General features: G+C 47.4%; 1 long non-coding RNA gene across 1 annotated transcript; it reads right to left on the bottom strand.

The window, feature by feature from the left end:
- Window positions 1–9,927: 9,927 nt before the first annotated feature.
- LOC139179928 (uncharacterized) lies at window positions 9,928–14,136 on the bottom strand. Its single transcript, XR_011564224.1, has 3 exons — window positions 13,850–14,136; window positions 13,561–13,728; window positions 9,928–10,954 (listed from the first exon to the last, which is right to left on the bottom strand). It is a non-coding gene; the product is annotated as an uncharacterized lncRNA (long non-coding RNA).
- Between the last annotated feature and the right edge of the window lie 996 nt (window positions 14,137–15,132).

The following is a 15,132-nucleotide window of genomic DNA, read 5'->3' on the forward strand; positions in this document are numbered from 1 at the left end:
TCTGGGAGATGGTGAAGGACAGGGTAGCCTGGTGTGTTGCAGTCCATGGGGTCATAAAGAGTTGGACATGACTAAGTGACTGAACAATGATAAAATATTATCTCAATTGATAAAGAATGTACAGTGCATAGGGGAGAGTGGGAGAAAAGTATTTTAAAAATTGGATCAAGCTTAGCTAATAGAATTAGCAGTTGCAAATGTTGTTTGAGGGAAGAACATGATGAATAATGAATTAGGAAATTTTCCTCTTATGTGAAAGGAAAAAAGCAAAAGTCACAGAACATTCTCATGAGTAGACATATTTATTTATTTAGAAACTGCTTATTTTCTGTCAACCAATTTCCATTTTAAGAGCTTGTGGGGTTTCCATAATGGCTCATGGTAAAGAATCCTGCCAATGCAGGAGATATGAGTTCAATCCCTGGTCCAGGAAGATCCCACATGCCTTCAGAGGAACTAAGGCCATGAACCACAACCACTAAGCCTGTGCTCCACAGCCTGGGGGCCACAGCTCCTGAGCCCACGCTCTGCCACCACTGAAGCCTGGGGGCCCTGGGGCCCATGCTCCATAACAAGAGAAGCTGCTGCAATGAGAAGGTCAGGCACCACAACCAGAGTGCGCCCCGCTCGCCACAACCAGAGCAAAGCTGTGCAGCAGCAAGGACCCAGCACAGCCCCCACCCAAGAAAAGAGCCTGTGAAAGAACAGCTGAAGCCCACGCAGTGCTGTGCCTACCCGTCCAGTGGCCTGAGCAGTGGGCACTGCAGGCCAGCCTTCAGGGGGATCTGCGGAGTAGGCAGTGGACTCGCTGCCCGCCTGTGGACTAGGCCAGCACCTCAGATCCCGTAGCGTTACACTGAGCTGCTGAAGTGACCCATTCACGGTGAGTCCTCCTTGGTCAGAGCTTGCTCAGCTGCCACCTGCTCTTCCCTTTTAATCTCTTCAGAATCTGCAGACGTAGAGATCAGGCACGATCTCCCAAGAGTGTTCACAGGAAACGGTGCACTGGGCAGAACTTCCCAGGTGAGCAAGTCAGACCCACCGACTGAACTCCCTGGTTGCCGGGAATGGGTGGTCTCCAGAGTGCAGAGGAGAGTCCGTGTCACACAGACCGATGGTAAGAAGTTCACATACATGCCTCTGGGAGAGGCCGGCGGTCAGCTCTGGGCTCGTAACCACCAGGAGTCTTGGCTCCTGGAAGCTGCCTGGGTCTGGTTAGTAGAGGCTCCAGGAGCGAAGCGGCCGAACAGAGGAGCAGTGGCAGCAAACTGCAGCTCAGCTCGCTGGCGAGGGTTCCTGGAGGACGCAGCAGGGACAGCAGCTGGGTTTTCAGTGGCAACGATGGCATGAGCTGCCTACAGAAGCTTCTCCCAGGTTCTCTTCGGATTCCTAGTGTAGACGCCGCCACTTTTCCTTCTGTAGATGTACTGCTCCGTTGGGAAGTAAAGGTCGGTGCTACCTAAGAGGGCCCCTGCTGCAAGGAAGGTGATGACGTCGTCCTTCATTTGCTGGACAGCAAGGACCCAGGATAGTGTAAAAGATTCACTTCAAGTTATGACAAGAATCCAGACAGTGCTGTATGGACCACTGTCTGGGTGGCGTGGGAAAAGCCTGAGAAGATATGTTAGAGAAGCCAGATAATCTGATAAAACAAACTTGACTTTCATTCAGTTTGTAGAAATAAGGCTGTGAGTTTTATTCTTTAGAGGTTTAAAATTTTTTGTAATGTCTTGGCTTTTCTGAGAAACTTGTAATACATGTACAAGGTTCAAGAACCTAAAAATACTTCATATTCCATTGTTCTTCCTACCCTCTCCCTTCTTGTCAAGGCCCTGCTGCTTCCACAGTCAGCCGCGTGTTTTGTTTCTCAGGAATAGCTTCTGGAGGTGTATATTTTTTTCCTAAGTATATCTTTGGCTGTGCCTAGGGGACCTTTTCCATGGGAACTCTTAGCTGTGGCATGTGGGTTCTAGTTTCCTGACAAGGGATTGAACTCAGGCCCCTACAATGAGAGTGCAGAGTCTTAGCCCCTGGATCAAGAGAGAAGGCCCAGAATGTCATTTTATGGATACACAAGCAACTATGAATATCTATTTCTTCTTCACTCCACATGTGGTGCTGGTGGTAAAGAACCCACCTCCCTATGCAGGAGACATAAGGGACTCAGATTCAATCCCTGGGTCTGGAAGATCCTCTGGAGCAGGAAATGGCAACCCACTCTAGTATCCCTGCCTGGAGAATCGCCATGGGCAGAGGAGCCCGGTGGGCTACAGTCCATAATGTCACAAAGTGTGGGACATGACTGAGTGACTGAGCACAACCACATTTAAAACCATACATGGTCGCACACTGTGCACAATGTTTTATGGTATCTTGCTTATATTCAGCTGACAATATCTTGGGGAATATTCTCTCTTGGGACACTATTTCCCACAAATCAGTCCACTGAATAGATGATGTATTATAATACGCTTTACTGGTCCACACTGGAATAAACACTAATATAAAATGACATCTTGACATCACAAAAAACAATGTAATGCATAACCTTAGCCTAATTTATTCCATTGCAGGAAAATGTATCAATTTCTAATACATTAGGAATTTCTACAAATCTAGTGGATTTGTAGCCTGAAGTATTTCCAGCTGAAATATAGCATCTGATAGGATGTTGCTGGTAAACTAGCACGTTGCTGGATTCCCACCCCATCCCCACCCCCCACCCTGAGGAGCTATGCAATGATCATTTCTCTTTCCTTAAGACTCAACCTCTCCTCTCCCAGATTTCTCCCTGATCTGTTTTTAAATACATTCTCCAACCTCTTCTATCCTTGTGACTTCTCTATAATCTGCTCCTCTTCTTAGTACTGACCTTCATTCTCATGCCCTCATTGCCTGGCCTGGTCTCTACCTGCCATCTCAACATTGCCCATCATTGCTCCACCCACTCCCCTGGAGATGGTATCAATACGGCCAGATAGATGGTTGAGTATAGCAAAATGGTTCATGGATGATATTGAATCACTGAGCCTGGATGAGAAGGAGACATCCACAGGGGAGTCTAAGGTAGCTGGGGAAGAAGGAGAATTTAGGTTTTATCTGTGGTCTTCACTCAGGGGAAGATGCTACAGGGCCCACCAGGGAAGGAGAAGTCAGAGTCAGAGGTAAATACTTGGGAGGTGGTGTCCAGAAATTCCAGCAGGAGCTCTGGAGAGAAGAGTGAGGGAGAGCGCCTGCTGTGAGGCTGCTGTGAGTGTCAGGCAGGGACACACACGGGGCAGCAGAGAAAGGAGCAGGAAGGTGATAACAGGCTTCCCAAGGGAGGGAGGGTGTCACGGTGATAGTGATGTGCACACAGTCACACATGTCACGGGGATGAGGGAGGACAGAAAAGAGCCAGTGAGAGGGAGGGCGGATGCAACTAATACATCCTGTATGCTGTTTCCTGAGAGGCCAAGAGCAGAGGCCAAGAGAGGGTGAGCCAGAGCACAGGACACAATGAAGGAGACATGAAAGTTGATAAATAAAAACATAGGTGTTCAAATCAAGATTTTGTTAAAACACTCTTTTAAGGAATACAATTGGGGTTTTAAGGAACTCCTTTTAAGGAATACAGAAATAAAATTGCAGGTGAGATAGTAATTCTTAGATGACTCACAAGAATGACTCCCCTGCCTAAAGAGTGACACCATCAGAAGCAGTTCTGTGCAGAGGAGAACGGGGAGACGGCACAGCACAGTGGTGGAGGCACATGGTCAATGGAGACTCTGGGCCTTCACGGGAGGAGGGGGTTCCTGTAGACCCCATATGCCGGTGTGCTGAGATTGTAGAGCAGGAGTTACTTGAGCCATTGAGAGTCACTGTACTTGAAGGGGTTTTTGTTTACATATAATTTTATTTCTTTTGGCTGCACTGGGTCATCTTTGCTGTATGCAGGCTCTCTCTACTTGTAGCAAGCAGGGCCTGTGCTCTAGTTGGGTGATTGGGCTTCCCACTTTGGTGGCTTCTCTTGCTCTGGAGCGCTGGGCTCTAGAAGGCCTGGGCTCAGTATTAGCTGTGTACAGACTTAATTTCTCTGTGGCATGTGGGATCTTCTGGGGACCAGAGATCGAACCGGTGTCCCCTGCACTGCAAGGTAGATTCTTAACCACTGGACCACCAGGGAAGCCCCTGTACTTGAAGTTTTCATTGGAGCTACCTAAAACATGATAAAAGTGACCTCAGCAAAAGGGGGAAGGAGCAGTGAGTGCACGGCCTGCCTTCCACCAAAGAGAGCCTGCTGGGTTTGCACAGACCCCTTCCCGTTTCTGAACCACATATGCCATTTACTCACTTCCTCTTTCTCCACCTAAAAACCACACATCTCTTAAATTCTCCAAGCAATCTTCCTGGTGGCTTTCTTCCATGGAAGTAGAATTTTGAGGCAAAAGATTCTGTGCAATCTTTCTATGTGAATATCAGAAGAAGGTGAACATTTTGTTTGAGGTAATTGTTCTGGAAATTCAGAATTAAATATGTTTCAGCTCACATTGGCCAAACGTGCTGTACCTGGCCTCAGCCTCCTGTATTTTAGTTGGCTCACTGGTGTCATTAAGGTCCTGGGATCCCTCTAGCCCCTCAACTACTGCATCCACCTCCTACGACATGGCAAAAAAAGGCTCTCTGGTACCATTAAGATCCCTGTTGATTGCAGATCCTGTGATCTTGCTGGTGCCTTGACTTACTGCAGCTTCCTAAGTCCTTACCTAGGATTTGTTGGCATAAAGTTCAACCAGGAAAAATGGAAAACAAAACCTGTTTTAGTGTGTCTCTTGATATTTGGTTTTGTTTTTACATTTGCAAGAGCAAAACAGAGAAAATGAAGCAAAAGATACTTTCAAACATATATGGTTAACTGATTTAGAATTACTGATTCAAAGAGTGTCTGTAAAAATAAAATGTGACTTCCACTTCCAGCTTTAAGAGGAACAGTATCTGAACTTCCTCACCTGGCACTGGTAATTAGAAAGCTGAACAAAATACTGGAAACAACTGTTTCCAGACCCTGGACAGCAGGCCACACAGGACTAAGTTCCTAGAGTGAAGATGGATACACAAATCCATCTGAAGACTCCCGGCTGTCTGCCTTCAGGCAATTTCCATGCTGCAGGTACAGGGAGGGGAACCCAGATGCAGCCCAGCAAAGCCCTGATCTGAGAACAGATGTTAGCCAGGGAGGTGCAGAAGGTGATACGTGTTGGGCAGGGGATGGAAAAGAGATAGCTACTCAGACAGAAAGAATTATTCCAAGTGCCTAATGAGCCCGCTGGGTCTCTATCATCTGATCACACACAGGTGAAATTCCACAAGGCTGGGCAGGAACAACTTTTGAGGAAAGAATGATGACTGGAGACCTATGCATTGAGTGGGACTGGATGCCATGATCTTAGTTTTCTGAATGTTGAGCTTTAAGCCAACTTTTTCACTCTCCTCTTTCACTTTTATCAAGAGGCTCTAGTTCCTCTTCGCTTTCTCCCATAAGGGTGGTGTCATCTGAATATCTGAGGTTGTTGATATTTCTCCCAGCAGTCTTGATTCCAGCTTGTGCTTCCTACAGCCCAGCATTTCTCATGATGTACTCTGCATATAAGTTAAATAAGCAGGGTGACAATATACAGCCTTGATGTACTCCTTTTCCTATTTGGAACCAGTCTGTTGTTCCATGTCCAGTTCTAACTGTTGCCTCCTGTTCTGCATATAGATTTCTCAAGAGGCAGGTCAGGTGGTCTGGTATTCCCATCTCTTTCAGAATTTTCCACAGTTTGTTGTGATCCATGCAGTCAAAGGCTTTGGCATAGTCAATAAAGCAGAAATAGATGTTTTTCTGGAACTCTCTTGCTTTTTCTATGATCCAGTGGATGTTGGCAATTTGACTCTGGTTTCTATGCCTTTTCTAAAATTACCTTGAACATCTGGAAGTTCACGGTTCACGTATTGCTGAAGCCTGGCTTGGAGAATTTTGAGGATTACTTTACTAGTGTGTGAGATGAGTGCAATTGTGTGGTAGTTTGAGCATTCTTTGGGATTTCCTTTTTTTGGGATTGGAATGAAAACTGACCTTTTCCAGTCCTGTGGCCACTGCTGAGTTTTCCAAATTTGCTGGCATATTGAGTGCAGCACTTTCACAGCATCATCTTTTAGGATTTGAAATAGCTCAACAAATAGATGGGGAAACAGTGGAAACAGTGGTTGACTTTATTTTGGGGGGCTCCCAAATTACCTCAGATGGTGATTGCAACCATGAAATGAAAAGATGCTTACTCCTTGGAAGGAAATTTATGATCAACCTAGACAGCATATTAAAAAGCAGAGATGGTACTTTGCCAACCAAAGTCCTTCTAGTCAAAACTATGGTTTTTCCAGTAGTCCTGCATGGATGTGAGAGTTGGACTATAAAGAAAGCTTAGCACAGAAGAATTGATGCTTTTGGACTGTGGTGTTGGATAAGATGCTTGAGAGTCCCTTGGACAGCAAAGAGATCCAACCAGTCAATCCTAAAGGAGATCAGTCTTGGGTGTTCATTGGAAGGACTGATGCTGAAGCTGAAACTCCAATGCTTTGGCCACCTGATTTGAAGAGCTGACTATTAGAAAAGACCCTGATGCTTGGAAAGAGAAGGGGACAACAGAGGATGAGATGGTTGGATGGCATCACCGATTCAATGAACATGAGTTTGGGTGAACTCAAGGAGTTGGTAATGGACAGGGAACCCTGGCATGCTGTGGTTCATGGGGTTGCAAAGAGTCGGACATGACTGAGCGACTGAAGTGAACTAAACTGAATGGATTGAAAAGTGTCCAACATTCATGTGGGGCTGAGAATCCTCAGCAGCCAGAGTGAAGAAACCTCCCTGAATATGTGGTGCATTCAACTGAGACAGAAAATGCATGTATTAGAGCTGAAACTAAAAAAAGAGAGAGAGAGAGATGAAACTAATCACAAGCCTTAAAATAAAGGGCACATAGAATTGTACTAACAAACCTTAGCAATAATCCTCAAAGGTGTCAGTTATGAAGGTAATCATTTCCTACCAGGAAAAAGCAAAATTAACACTTTCAGAAAAAAATACAGGAAAACAAATGAAAAGACATTTCTATTGCCCAGGAAACTTCAAGACATTTAGGGGTCCTGTGTCAGATAACAAGTCCGATGTATATTTCATATTATCTCATACCCACCCACAAAATGAATATAACCCCCTTTATATACACTGCTAATATTCTAGAATATTCAAGAAATTGACTACTTTCTGGAAAAATATGAATTCTCAAGGCCAATATTTAAAGCAGCTATAACAAAAGAAAAATAAGCAAGGAAGGTTATACAATAAATTTTTACAAGAATTACTTCTGAAAATCATGTGAAGGCGATGCAAGCAAACAACGACTGACTACAAAAGTACCACATAATTTTAGAGAATCAAGAATAGACGAACAGAAGAAATCTGTATTTTGTGAACATAATTTAACCCTGATAGGAGTCGGACAGGACTGAGCGACTTCACTTTCACTTTTCACTTTCATGCATTGGAGAAGGAAATGGCAACCCCCTCCACTGTTCTTGCCTGGAGAATCCCAGGGGCGGGGGAGCCTGGTGGGCTGCCGTCTAAGGGGTCGCACAGTCGAAGCAACTTAGCAGCAGCAGCAGGATGCGAACTTGACATAAGTGACATAAAACAAGACCACACACCAATTTTACCTACTATTCTTGGACTCCTAATCTATTAAATGCTAATTAATGATATATAAATCATTGCAGAGAAGTTCTCCATCTCTAAAAAACCTTAGGTTTACTCACGATTTTTGTTCCTTAAAAGGAAGTCAAGCTGTACAGTCTAAGAAGTGCTTGCTCCAGAAGATGTGGAATATATATACAACGGAAAATTACTCAGTCATAAAATCAGATGAAATAATGCCATTTGCAGCAACATGGATGAACATGGTGATTTCACTTTAAGTGAAGTAAGTCAGACAGAAAGAGACAAGCATTGTATGGCATCACGTATGTGGACTATTGAAGAATGATACAGATGAACTTATTTACAAAGCAGAGGTAGAGTCACAGACATAGAAAACATGCTTATGGTTACCAAAGAGGACACGTGGGTGTGGGGAGAGGTGAGCCAGGAGTTTGGGGTCAGTATGCACGCACTGCTGTATGTACACCAGGTGACACAAGGAGCTGCTGTGTAGTGAGGGAGCTATACTCAGTATCTTGTGACGACCTGTAACGGGAAAGAATCTGGAAGCATATATAGTTGCTCAGTCGTGTCCAACTCTTTTGGGACTCCAGGGCTTGTAACCTGCCAGGCTCCTCTCAAAGGACGGGTCACAAGGAGCTGGGCACAACAGAGGGACTAACCACACAAGTCCTACTCTGCTCGTTCTCAGCCAACTTGGAGAAAGACAGGACGCCTTGTCAGCACTGCAGTAAAGTTTTGCTCTAAGATGCCTGCCCTGTAGGGAACAATTTGAGCATATTCTGAATTTCAGTTGTGCTTGCAAATAATTTTGTCAGGAGAAACAGTTGGTGAAAGAAAGCATAGCTGACCCAGAGGAAACTAACCAGGTGGGAAAACACAGAACACATGCTTAACACACAATCAAACATTAAACTGATTGAGGACATTGCAGGAAGTGTCATAATTCATGCTCCATTTGTCCACACTTAGTTGAGTGTGCTCAGTTAAGACACTCTGTGTCTACAGAGTGTGCTGTCACTCTTGGCTAATTTAAAATATAGTGTATTAATAGGAAATTGGACGCATAATAAGGCAAACAGATCAGAAGACAACTGTCCTCGAAAAGAGAGTTGATGACTTAGAGTTCCCAAGAGGAGGGACAGGCCACGCCACTGGGCCACATGGGAAGGGACTGGACTTGTCCGAGAGGGAGGGAGGGAACTCAGCACAGGGGCCTTGACTGTGACTCCTCAGGAGGGAACAGTGGGCTGGGTGCGCAGGCTCAGGACTGGCTGGTGCGCGTGATGTTAGCAGCCATCCTCGGTGTCTGCCTCTGGGTGACAAGGGAAGGGGACAGTGGCCCGGAGCGCAGCGTAAATGTCACCTCCTCAGAGACACGTCCCCGTGTGCATCTGCAGTGACACCTCCCCCATGTCTCCCGCCCTTACCACCTCGGTCCTTCATGGCACCAGGGCCGGCCCTGTCTGCACCCGCTGGGGCTCATCACCCATCCGTCCTCAGGCCCGGGGACTCCTCTCCTCCCCGCCCTAGCCCCCGCTTCCCGCTGTGTTGTGTCCTGCCCTTCACTCCATGGAGCTTATTCTTCTACAAGCTGTTCTGTTTATTCCTTGTCTCGCTCCACAGCATCAGCTCTGTGGGAGCAGCAGGATCGTTTCTTTTTAAAGTGTGGTGGTTTTCTGTCTTACTCTCCTCTTGAATGTCAAGGACTGTGAGGTGTTGTGGCTGGATCCCTGCCCTCAGCCCAGGCCTGGAACAGAGCACATGCGCTCTCAGCATTTGGGGAAGAACCAGCAATGGTAAGCCTTGTTGCTGCCCCCAGGGGACTGTTAAAAACAAGACAACAGCCCCAAAGGAGTTGCTTAGTTAGGTACCATACTAGCAAAATAGACTTAAATGCAGTTTTGGCTCTTCCAGAAATGAAATCTTGAACCAGTCAACCAGGAATCTTCTGATTATCCTTAGTTAAGTCATCTGCCTGAGAAAGCTTTCCAGCCTCTAATGGAAAGTAACCTCGCAGTAACCACTGGGATTCTTTGCCCAGTACAACTTCCTTGTTCCCGATCACTTATGCCTATAAAAGTCTTTTATTTTGTGCAACTCCTCAGAGTTTCTAACTGCTAAGTTGGATGCTGCCTGATTCATAAATCTTTAAATAAAGGCACTAAGATTTTAAAATTTTAGTCAGTTGAATTTTATTTTATTTTAATAGGGCGTTTAGCTTATTTTGGAGAAGGCAATGGCACCCCACTCCAGTACTCTTGCCTGGAAAATCCCATGGATGGAGGAGCCTTGTAGGCTGCGGTCCATGGGGTCGCTAAGAGTCGGACACAACTGAGAGACTTCACTTTCATTTTTCAAATGGCAACCCACTCCAGTGTTCTTGCCTGGAGAATCCCAGGGGCAGGGGAATCTGGTGGGCTGCCATCTGTGGGGTCGCACAGAGTCGGACACGACTGAAGTGACTTAGCAGCGGCATAGCTTATTTTAAGATTATATTTGGCTTTTAAGAGATTGTTATAGATTCAATCGAGCTTACTGTGAACGATGTCGGATACAGGATCTCCGAAGAAGATTTAGCTTCAGGACCAGGGACCAGGATTGATCACTCAAGAGCGTTTGTGTAGCAGAGTTTTATGACAGTGGAAAAAGGTCAGAGAAAGCTTGTGACATGGACAGCAGAAGGGGGTGGGGAGTGCCCCCCCTTGCTAGTGTTAGCAAGGGAGGTATATACTTTTTAAATTAGTTACTACAATAAATCAAAAGAATGTCTCAAGTGTGTGAAAGTTTTACCAGACCCACTCCCACAATTAACATTTTAGGATAACAGGACTAGAATTTAACAGAAAGATCCTACCAGACCCATTCCCATAATATACATTCTAAGATATCAGGATTAATCAGAAGGTTTTCAGGAAGGAGAAACTGTCCTCAAGCAGGATACATTGTTGTTATATAATCCCTAGTACAGAGTTTAAGTGGCTCAGATGGCAAAGCATCTCCCTACAATGTGGGAGACCCGGGCTGGATCCCTGGCTTGGGAAGATCCCCTGGAGAAGGAAATGGCAACCCACTCCAGTACTCTTGCCTGAAATATCCCATGGACAGAGGAGCCTGGTAGGCTACAGTCCATGGGGTTGCAAAGAGTCAGGCATGACTGAGCAGCTTCACTTTCACAGGAGTTTAAACTGAGTTGTGTAATCATCAGTTCTGGGCCTAAAGAAAGAAAGAAAAACAAATGTTTTAAGTGACTAAGACTAAGGAATGTAGAGAAAAAAGATGTTTGTCCTTTCCTCCTCCTTGAGAACTCCAGACCCCTCTCTCCTCAGCTTCCCCTGGGCTTCTTATCAACCTGCCTAGGAATTGACTCTCTCACTTTGAGCACCTCTTCAGCCTGTGAGCTCCATGAGAACATCGGGCCAGAAAGATAAAAGACCTTGAGTAAATGTTATGATGACTGAATAACTGTACAGATAAAATGACTAAACAGAGTCCATATGAAGGTTACATTCACTGAAGATTAGCTTTTTCTTCCTCCTCCCTCCCTCTTTCCAGAACAGAAGTTCAAGGGACCTTATATCACCCTCACCTCATATGGAACTCCAGTGGTCTGGGTGAGTTTTATCTTTTCTCTATTTGTACACTGGAAGACATTTCATGACTGTACCCCTCAAAACTGAGAAAATTACTACTTGAGGGGCAGGGACCCTCCATGTTGTCTAAGTCAAAAGAGAACAATATGTGAACACAGAATATTGGGATGACTTGGGCCCCTGGGCAGCTGGAAGGAGGGAGACAAAGGCAGAGGGGTGTTGTTTCCACTTCCCTCCTCCCAACATGACACATTTGTCCCTCTTTTTACTTAATCAATCTGATCCTGATTATCTGGAGATTGACATGTCTGCTGGTAGATGGTATGGTCTTAGGTCACAGCATTAAAGGCCACCAGCCATCAGTTCTGAGCTGTTTGCCAGACCTAGGACAAGTCTTCAGCGTCTTAGATCTGCTGTTTTTAACCCTGAACATTGATAGCGGTACTACCTATGTGAGGGCCCAGAGGCAGAGGCATCGGCACTTGGGATTGGTCACTGGGAAAGGCTGCAGCCCTGTGAAGGCTGCCCCTAGAACCCCAGCCTGGAACACGAGTGGTACATGGAATATCTGGATGAAGCAGTGAAGATGTCAGCAAGAGACACTCAGTTGGTGCCAGGACAGCATTGAATTAGAGCACTGGGCTTTTCTCCACTCACTTCCAGAGGGTCAGGCCCTATTGCCACTGGCTACATACCCTGAGTGATAACCATCTCCTGGGAACTCCAAGTCACAGCCTGATGGCTGGGCCTCCAGAGGGCTGAAGGATGTGTCAGGAGCAGTTTGCCCACAGATGCTGGGCACTCCAGGGCTCTGACAGGGGCTGGTGAGGCTGGCATGGCAGGGCCCCACAGCACAGAGTATCGGGGTGCCTGGTTGGGGCTGCCATCATCTAGGGCCATGCCACCATGAAGGCCCCTGGTAATTTCTGAGCTCAGAAGCTAAAGCAAGGTTGAGCCTGATTAGTACTTGGTTGCAAGACCACCTGGAAAGATCAGGTGCTGTGGAATTTCCCGCTTGTCTCTCCTTTCATCTCTCTCACCCTTGTCCACCGCCCCCTCCGCTGGCACAGATGGGCTCTCCTTTGGCCATTGGGAGGTGCACCTATTGTTGAGTCTTGGCCTGGGTGGGTGCTGTGGGGGGTTCTGACAATGGGCAGCACAGTTGTGCTGGCGTCCTCTGTGCTTGCTGGCCGCTCTGGGTTGGTGGGCAGGTTGAGTGCCTATAGGAAGGCAGTACTTTATGCCATGGAACTGTCCGCATAAAATGGTTCTAATGGTGACATTGGACCTCTGTGTATTTTCCACATTAAAAAAACTGTAGCATGTCTGTGTGTGTGTGTGTGTGTGTGCGTGTGTTAAAGACTTAGGAAAATTCTGAAGTCAAACAAAAAATTGGATCACATGATAAAATATGAATAAGCTTCAAAAACATGACACTGTGTAAGAAACTGGACCTAAATGGCCACAGTTGTACAAACCCATGTGCTTGAAATACACAGAATAGGTGATTCCATGAGGATGAAAGAGTGAGGAATGTGGAATTTAAAGTGACTGATTAAGGAACACTAGATGTCTTTGTAGGGAGATAAAATATAAAATATTCTGGATCAGATAGTGATGATGGCTACACAACTATATAAATAGGCAATCACTAAAATATAGTGCTCAAAGGAGAATTTTTGGGTATACGATATAGATCTCAACTTAAAATGATTAATTTGATTTTTTTTTCAAAAAATAACAAAACCCACATATTATCCTCAGTGCTTTATGTGGTTCTCACTCTAAGCTCTGTAGACATAAACAAAGGTGCCTGTGTCTGTGTGTGCATGCTCAGTCATGTTTGACTCGTTGTGACCCCATGGCCTGCAGAAGGCCATGCTCCTCTGTTCATGGAATTTTCCAGGCAAGAATACTGGAGTTGGTGGCCGTTTCCTACTCCAGGATATTTTCCCGATCCTTCACTGTTTCTTCAGAATTTGTCTCCAGAGCAAGGAGTCAGCCAGCACCACTCGCCTAGGCTGAGACTCAGGGCACACACAGGAGTGGGGACGCACACTGGTGGGAAAGAGGGAAAGTGTGTCCTGCTCAGAGCGTGTAATGTGGGGAAGCCGGAGACAGGCTGGCAGGAAGAGGGCCATCCCAGGTGACTGCTTAGATGAGACTTGGCTTCTCCCATTTGGTACTAAATTGAAAGGAAGAAAAATAAGGAAGGTGACAGTCACTGACCACTCACTGAATCCTGCAGGGGCTGGGGTCTGGTTTTCCAGGTCGGTTGCTGCAGGGCAGGGCCTCGTGGCTAGAAGGAGAGGTTCCCCAACTTCTCAGTGTGTTAAGAAAGTTCTTCACTTCAACATCCTTCTCCGGTCGTCTTCAATTGGATACTCTGTGGATAAACTTGAAACAGTGTTTCTTAAATTAACTTCAAACAAAGGTAATAATTACGTTATTGTTGAGTAACAATGATAATGGTGATTTTCATTATAATTAATTTCAAGATTTCTCATTGAATACCTACATTACAACACAAATGGTAACAAAAATCCCCAACAACCTGTCGGGCCATCTGGTCGACCTCGCCACAGCGGCCACCAATCTGTCGGCTTTGTGATCCTCACACAGATGTATCCGTGTCTCACACCCCTGAAACACAGCGCCTCCACACGGACACCATCCTTTCTACTTCCGAGCCCGAGGAGAACAGAAGGGACTCCTGGCGCCCCTCGAATAGAGGCAGCCGGACCCGCAGGAAATCCGTCTGCTGAGTCCTGAGCATGTGACCGGGAACCGTGGCCGCCTGGGAGCAGCCTCAGCGCCGGGAAGGCAGCGGGACGACCGTTCCCCCAAGGTGGCAAGGAAGCGCTTCCGGGCGCCCTTTGGGGAGGAGGACAGGTGGCCCGTGGTCCCTTGCGGTGCCTCCTGTTCTGGACACCAGGGCCGGCCGTCTCCGGGGAGAGGGCACACGTTTGTGAATCGGGACTATCGGGGTCCATGGGGGAGGCTGGGAAGACTGGACATGTCTGCGTGCGTCCGTGTGGTCCGCACCTCCGGGCGCGTGGGAAACATGGAGAAGGTGTAACCCCGCGGACGCCGGCGCCGTGACCTTTCCTGTTCGCGCTCAGCTTCCCCGGCGGTGCCCGGGGGCAGAAGGGGCCTCGCGGCGCTCTGGTTCACCCGGCCGGGCAGCGACACCGACCGCCGCCGCCCGCCCAGGCCGCGGACCTGCAGCTCGAATCTCCGGCGACAGCAGGCTCTTCCCGGGTCTCATGGCACCGGGAGCGTTGCCGCTGTCACCCCCGGCCTCTGGAGCTCTGCCCCGGGCTCGGCGGCCGAACCTTCGCGGGAATCGCCAACGTTCCCCGGGAAGGGACCGGCTCACGGCGTCCTTTGGGTGGCTCCCAACGGGCGGCGCACACGGCCCCGGGCGGACCCCGACCGCCGGGCCGCCCTGACGCCCCGCTTGTCCCGGGCGTCCGCCTGGGAGCCGGCTCCCGGCCCGGCAGGGCGCGGAGACCCAGACACCAGACGGGAGGGCGGGAGCTGGGAAGACCTCCCCGGGCAGCTGCGGGAGAAGGCGCGCTCCTCAGCGATTCCCGAGGCTCGGACCCAGGCGGCCCAGAGGGCAGGTCCCTGCTCCCAGGCAGACTTAGGAATTTAGTGAAACTTAGATTGTGTGGACTGTAAAACTGAAACCATGAAAGGACTGGGTAAAAACATATATGAATGATTTTTATTCTGTGGAGTAGAAAGATTGGAATCATGATACAACATTAAAAAAAAAAAAGTCTCTTCAGAAGCCAT

Source organism: Bos indicus, chromosome 26 (assembly GCF_029378745.1).
Source record: "Bos indicus isolate NIAB-ARS_2022 breed Sahiwal x Tharparkar chromosome 26, NIAB-ARS_B.indTharparkar_mat_pri_1.0, whole genome shotgun sequence".
Taxonomy (NCBI): domain Eukaryota; kingdom Metazoa; phylum Chordata; class Mammalia; order Artiodactyla; family Bovidae; genus Bos; species Bos indicus.